Below are 7,773 nucleotides of genomic sequence, written 5' to 3' on the forward strand. Positions count from 1 at the left end.
TCCAAATCAACACCCAAACATGCTCCTAACACCAAAATCATGATACAGAGCTATTGGAACTGATACAACTCCATTCCAGAGTCATCTTCACACAAGTCAAACTACGTTCAACTCTTACAACTCAAACTTCACACTTAGGGACTATGTGTCCCATTCCACTTTGAAACTCTCCCGAACCCGACACTGAGCACCCCGGCAAGCCAAGTAACCATAAAATAAAATAGATGTGACAATAAATTGGTGATCAGGGCTAATACTCGCAAAATGACCGACCGGGTCATTACAGGAGGTTTGGGTCGCACCTGCAAGACCGTAGATACAACTAAATGAACCGCAAGTGCGAAAACATAGGGCGGATTACAAAATAGAGGAGTTCAAACACTCGGTTGGGGGCGATTTTTCAGAGAAATTTCACGGGAATTTTTGAGGTAAATCACTTATGACCATTTTCACTCAATAATATTGACTTATCATCGAATATTCCCACTAGATTACACGATTTTAAGGTGTGATTTGAGAATTTGGGCCTAGGGATTTGAAAATATGAAATAGGGATTTGAGTGATTTTGGCTTGAAATGGCGAAAGTTGGAAATAGAAGGTTTGGAAGTTTGACCGAGAGTTGCCTTTATGGTTAACAGGCTCGGATTTTAGTTTCAAAATTTTTAACAGGTCTGTTATGTCATTTATGACTTATGTACAAAATTTGAGGTCAATCGGACTTGATTTGATAGGTTTCGGCATCGAATGTTGAAGTTAGAATTTGTTAGTTTTGATTAGGCTTGAATTGGGGTGCGATTCGTGTTTTAATTGTTGCTTAATATGATTTGAGGCCTCGACTTAGTTCGTATGATATTTTAGGACTTGTTGGTGTAATTGGTTGAGGTCCCGGGGGCCTCGGGTGTATTCTAGATGGTTAACGGATCGAAAATTGGACTAGGAGCAATTCTGGAAATTTTCCAGTTCTGGTGCGATCGCACCTGCGATGGAATTGGTCGCAGGTGCACGACCACAGAAGCAACAATGTGGTCACAGGAGTGGACTGGGCTGAGTGAGGTAGTGGTCGCAGGTAGTCTGCAGAAGCGGAGTCGCACTTGCGAAGGGCTGATCGCAGAAGTGAAAAAGGTGAGAGAGCTGGGCAGCGCAGCTGCGGAATTATTTTCCGCAGATGCAGCGCTTGGCTCACCGTAGAAGTGAAGTCAGCCTTTTGGACAACCACAGAAGAAGAGATTTAGGGTCGCACCTGCGAGACCACAAATGCGACTAAATGAGCTGCATGAGCGAAAGCACTAAGCGGATTACAAAACAGAGGGGTTCCAACATTTTTGTCATTTTGGAGTTCAAACACTCGGTTGGGAGCGATGTTTTAGAGAAATTTCACAGTAATTCTTGAGGTAAGTCACTTGTGACCATTTTCAGTCAATAACATTGAATTATCATCGAATATTCCCACTAGATTACCTTATTTTGAGGTGTAATTCGAGAATTTGGGCCTAAGGATTTGAAAATAAGAATTGGGGATATGAGTGATGAGTTGATGTCGGAATTTAGTATGGTTGGACTCGTGGTTGAATGGACGTTCATATTTTGTAACTTTTGTCGGGTTTTGAGATGTGGGCCCCACTGTTGAGTTTTGGGTTGATTTTTTGATTTAATTGGAAAATTTAGTATTTTCATATGGAATTGATTCCTATAATTTGTGTTGACTGTATCGAATTAATTGTGACTAGATTCGAGGTGTTCGAAGGCCGATTCGCGAGGCAAGGGCTTGCTAGCGGAGTGATTCGAGTTACTTGAGGTAAGTATTTTATTTAAACTCGGTTGAGGCACCAATTGCATGAATTGTTATGATAGCCACGTGCTTTTGGGGTGCGCACATGTGTGGGGATGGTCCCATGTGCGGGCACCGGGGTTGTGTATTCATGTTTGGGTTGTACTCGGGCTCCTATAAGCCCAGAAATAACTGTTAAGATTCGAGCATCGATATCTAACATATGGTAATAGTCTATGTTATCTAATTAAGCCATGATGTGTCTACTTAGAGGTTTAAATCCTTGAACAAACTTGATAAATGTTTTTAATTGATGAAATTTCCGGATTTAGCTAAGATAGCACACTTGCACATGCCTACACTTTAGCATGTTATTTATGCTAGTCCAAGGGCCGGAGAATCTCACTTCATTCATTATATACCTGTACAATTGTTTAATTGCTTATGTATGATAATTTGGACTGGACTCTGTGACTATGCCGGGCGGATTATATTATTGGCACGTGAGTTGTTCGTGCATCACGTGAGTTATCCTTGCGGATCCACATATTGATATTATTGGCATGTGAGTTGTCTGTGCAACACGTGAGTTATCCGTGCGGATCCATATATTGATATTATTGATACGTGAGTTGTCCGTGTCGCATGTGAGTTGTCCGTGCAACACGTGAGGTGTCCGTGCAGTGTGTGAAACTTGTATTTTCTTGATCATTTATCTGATTTACTTGTTTTTCTTTCCCCCTACATGCCATAATACTGTCAAGCAGGGTAGTTGAGAACAGTGCACATGCACACACGGATATTCGTATCATGAAGCCTTATGGGCTAGCTTTAAATCTCATATTATGTTAAATCGAAAAGGATAGAGTTGTACTAATTTAATTAGTGACTTCAACAAATTAAGCTTCTCTTACCTTGTCATATTTATTTGCGATACTTATTGAATTGGTTGTATTCACACTACACCCTGTACCTCGTGTGCAGATCCAGGTGCTTCCGGATACGGCGGTTGCAAGATTTTGGAGATTTATCTATTGGAGACTATCGAGGTAGCTGCTTTGGCACCCGCAAACCTTGACTCTCTCTTTCCTTTCAGTTATTTGTGTTGTTCTATATTTTTAGACAATGTTTTTATCAGTCAGACTGTGTGGTCATTTAGATGCTCATGTACTTAGTGACACCGGGTTTTGGGAGTGTATTATATAAAGACAGTATTTTGTATCAGAAATTATGGGATTTTACTCTTAAATTTATTTATGGTATTTTCAAACTTAACGGAATTGGTGGTTTATTGAGGTTGTGTGATTTCCTAATATTAAGATAGGCGCCATCACGACAGATGAGATTTTGGGTCGTGACAACGTACTAAGCAACTCGCATACTCGTAACAAAATTTTCTAATCACCGTAGTTGCTTGAAAAAAATCCAATACCGGTGATAAACCTCATATAAGATAAAACCTCATTCAAAACCTTTGTACACTACCGATGATGAAAGAAACACTCATAACCACTCATCAGATCAACTAGTGATGGAGCTCTTTCGCCCCAACCAGAACAATAGTCACTTTCTAAGCCGACTTTCGATATTATCCTCCCAAATATACCGTAATCAAATCTGGCAGTACCCATTCTTGGTCCAATGACCTTATATTACAAAACACAACTATTCTACAGACACGCCACACCAATATAACTCAAGCCACAAACTGTGCAATCCGTGCACCCAAAAATGGAAAATATCTCAAAGAAGAGAACCGTTTCGCAAGTTCAACAAGCACCACTACAACTGCGATGCTATGAGCTCATCATACATAGTAGATCCAAGACACACGAATCGAATAACGATAACCCGCTCTTCTAGAGCTCACATTAACATTAACCGCATGGACAACTCACATGCTATAGTATCAATATCTGGACCCACACGGACAACTCACGTGCCAATAACATAATCCGCCCATCATGGTCACAAGCCTCCAATCCAAGCATATCATACATGTGCAATCAAACAAGTACACGTGTATATACTAAATAAAATAAGATTCTCATGCTCCGGGACTGGTATAAATAACACGCTATAGTGTAGGCATGTGCAAATTGTGCTAACACGGCTCAAATCGGCAAGTTATCGCAGAAATAGTAACTACCAAGTTTATTCAGGGAATTAACCTCATGTATGGCTTAGATAGTTCTCCTCAAAGGTACGAATACGAGAATGTTATAACTTTAAGCTTAGACTCTAGGCATATCATAGCCTAAGCATTTTCTCGAGTATGAATACTTGCCCCGATGCTCGCACATGGGTTCAAACCTCACATATATGCACACTCATAGCGCGTAGCTATCACAAATAATTAATGCAACTAGTGTTTCCACTAAGTTTAAATAAAATACTTACCTCAAACAGGACGCAACCCCAAAACAATATGCTTCTGAGAACTCACAGTCTCCAAATTCATCGGACACATAAATCACCATAACTGATCCCAACTCTAGCACTCGAATGACTAACACATCTTTCATGCACGATCATCCCACGAGGAATAATTCTATAATTATTTTGTGCCACATAGCAAAAATTTGAATATCAGCAGTCGATCAACCACGTGAGTACCGCAATACCAATGAAACATCCGTAAGTCAAAACACAGTGCGCCTTTTGAAATACGCACTTATATCAGGAAATACCAAGTAGTAATAGTATTCATCTAGTCATATGAAACCTCCCATGTTATCTAAGAATTCATGACCATCCCTTTAAAACTAAATCGTATACTTGCACATGCAAATCCCAATCTCACTTCTCGCGCCGCCTCTATTTGGCCATTACATGAAAATATGAGAACCTCATTAACACTCTGAGTCACCAGCAGAATACATACTCAGTTAGTTAGAAACCTTCCATTTACTCCCATCCAAGTGGAAATCATAATACACAACATGTTCCTCACGCCGATATAAAATATCCATCTCAAACCCTGGTAGAAACCATCGAGAACTCTTCGAAACACATTTGCACATAACCGAGCTATTAGAGCTGAATCTCCCTAACTCTACCAAGCCACGCAGGTTGACAAATCCGAGAGTATTTCCACAAAACACCCGTGAAGCCTCACCTCATCATAAGAACCAAAAGATCCGAGCATACCATTACCATACTGGTCCAGCCTACTACCCAGTCGTCCTATTTTCTCCGAGTTTCTTTTGAATTACCCTCAATTTGACATTTCTCCTTGTCAGAATATTACGAGCCTTACCCAAAGCTCACTACAAGACATCCTAACAAAAAATCACACTGCCCTAAGGCCCATAAGCCATTGTATTCTTCCTAAGCACCCCCACAAATGCCACAATCGAAACACCCACTCTAAAAATATCTTATGTGAATTTAAAATTGTTCTTTTTACCTTTCTTATACTGAAATGTAGAACCCATAATCATACAAAATTACCGTAAGTCCCGACACCATCCAATGTAACTAACCGATTCTAGCGATATACAAATCCAAAAAATTCTCAATTGCTTACATATAAATCTTTAACTCTTTAGAACCTTCTTGAGTGTCATCCACTCTGCTAAAATCTAAATTGCTCCGCCCAAACGGGCCGAAAGACACGTGCCCCATTAGCATAACAACACTCAAAGAAGTAACCCTACTTTAATACCACCGATCAAATTCATACTCCGTGCGTACTACATCCTTCACAAATAACAACTCACTCATCCCATGATTTTCATATACTCATAAAGTGCAATATAAACTGTATCCAGTAATTTCATTACTCGAGTCATCCTCGATCTCAAACTCTGTAAGTCATAACTGATCCACAAGTATGCCTCAGACCAAAACCAATGCAACACATAATCATGCAATCAAATCATAGATAGCAGACTCCCCTACTTAGCTCAAAGCCATATAACAAAACATCTGATAACTCATCATACCCATACTCTGCTATTGTCATAATCCCGCAGTCAATTCAACAAAAATTCTTCACAAGCTCAGGTAACACAGACCATAAAATACCTCAAATCATCTGCTAAGCTCGCTTTCATCCTCGTGACGGTCAAGTCAACTTTCTCAACCAATCCAAACTAAAATATCAACACATATACCCTACTGGTAGAAAAGAAATTCCCCACATAACATTATAAGGAACACACCTATGTAGATTACTCCGTAGGAGATAATTCGCCTGCTTAGCCTCAAATTGGCATCTTGCTATACCCTTTCGCAACCACAATTACTACGCAATCACTTAACATACCTGAGTCCAAACTCATTAACAAGACATGAGAATTTAATTTGTCCCACTATTTAACAGCGTGAAAGATCCTTCAACACACTCATAACTCGAGACTATACATCAAATCAAGATGGAAATCAAGCACCCAATGGCCCTTTTTACATCTCGAGAAACTCTCCTCGTCATATTCAAACAATCTGAACACATCTCGTAGTCGCATCATACTCATCATTTAGTCATTCCACGGCTAATCGGGCCACAAATTCCACTCATATGGACAATACCGACCATATGAGTCCAAATGTACAAGTTCACACAACTGAAACTACCGAGTCTAAGCTGCGGTCTAAACCTGGCCTCAAGTCCTCCAGACTGGCCCATCACTAAAACACAGAATACACATCTCATACCTCATTCATAGAATCATAGGCCGTCAGTGCACAGTTGATACCGAGTGCTCACATACGCATACGAGTGAATGGAATGAATTCAAAGAGGTATGCTTTAAGATGAATCAATGTCGCACGATAAATAAAGAAAGATGGGAAGTTTATCCTAAATGCCATGTAGCCTCTCGAAAATAAGTATGGATGTCATCATACCGATCCGCAAGACTCTATTAGACACTTGCTCATGACTTGTAGAACCTATGAACCTAGGGCTCTGATACCAACTTGTCACGACCCAAAATCCAACTAGTCGTGATGGCACCTAACCCAACCCATTAGGTAAGCCAATTTACGAAAATCCAATTCAAATGAAATTTACTGATAAAATAAGTGACAAAATAACCGACTTTAACACATTTTCTAAGGACTGGTTGTACAAATCACGAGCTTCTAAGATTTAGTATTTACAAAGTTGGTATGAAATAAAATACAACATCTATTTGAAATATATATATAAACAAATTAAAAATTCTAAAGCTACCATGAACAAGAGGCAACTATGACCGGATCGCAGATACATCTTCCATGCCAGCTCCCGCCATACACAACAACATCAGTATTAGAAATCTGCACGCAAGATGCAGAAGTGTAGTATGAGTACAACCGATCACATGTACTCAATAAGTAACAAACCTAACCTTAGGTTGAAAGTAGTGACGAGCTTGGACAAAAGTCAGAGTCCATCATCAACAGTCAGGAAATAGTTTATAACAACATAAATAAAACAATCCAAGTAATAACTCAAGATATGATGCTCTGTTCGTTCAAAATTTTCGGAAAAATAGACATTGTTTTTCAAAGATGACAGTAAAACTCAGTTCGTTTCACCAAATCACCAAAATATGAGTGAATTTGAAAACTGTGATTTTTCCCAAAACATTTCTTCCACAATAAAGAATTTTATTATCAAATGGCATGAGGAAAGTACATCTCTATGCTTATATGTCAATGTACATGTCAGATCATGAATGTCACAATACAGCATAGCATGAGAAAAAATGCATCTTTATGCCTACATGTCAAGTATGCTTGTCAAATAAATGATTTCGCGATGATATTCCTAGGCACTCTCTCCCTCGACATACTCAAGTTGTCTGCCTCAAATGCCCAATTTATCACACACACACACACACACACAAAAAAAAATCACTCAGTACTGTATGGGTGCCTGGCTCATAAGCCTCTCACCAAAGCATGTGTGTGTATATGTATGTGTGTGTGTATGTATATATATATATATATATATATATCGTGTATCCACTCACTGCTGGTATGTCAGACTCCGGAGAGACGGATCTTGCCCAAG

The sequence above is a fragment of the Nicotiana tomentosiformis genome, chromosome 2 (genome assembly GCF_000390325.3).
Source record: "Nicotiana tomentosiformis chromosome 2, ASM39032v3, whole genome shotgun sequence".
NCBI classification, from domain to species: domain Eukaryota; kingdom Viridiplantae; phylum Streptophyta; class Magnoliopsida; order Solanales; family Solanaceae; genus Nicotiana; species Nicotiana tomentosiformis.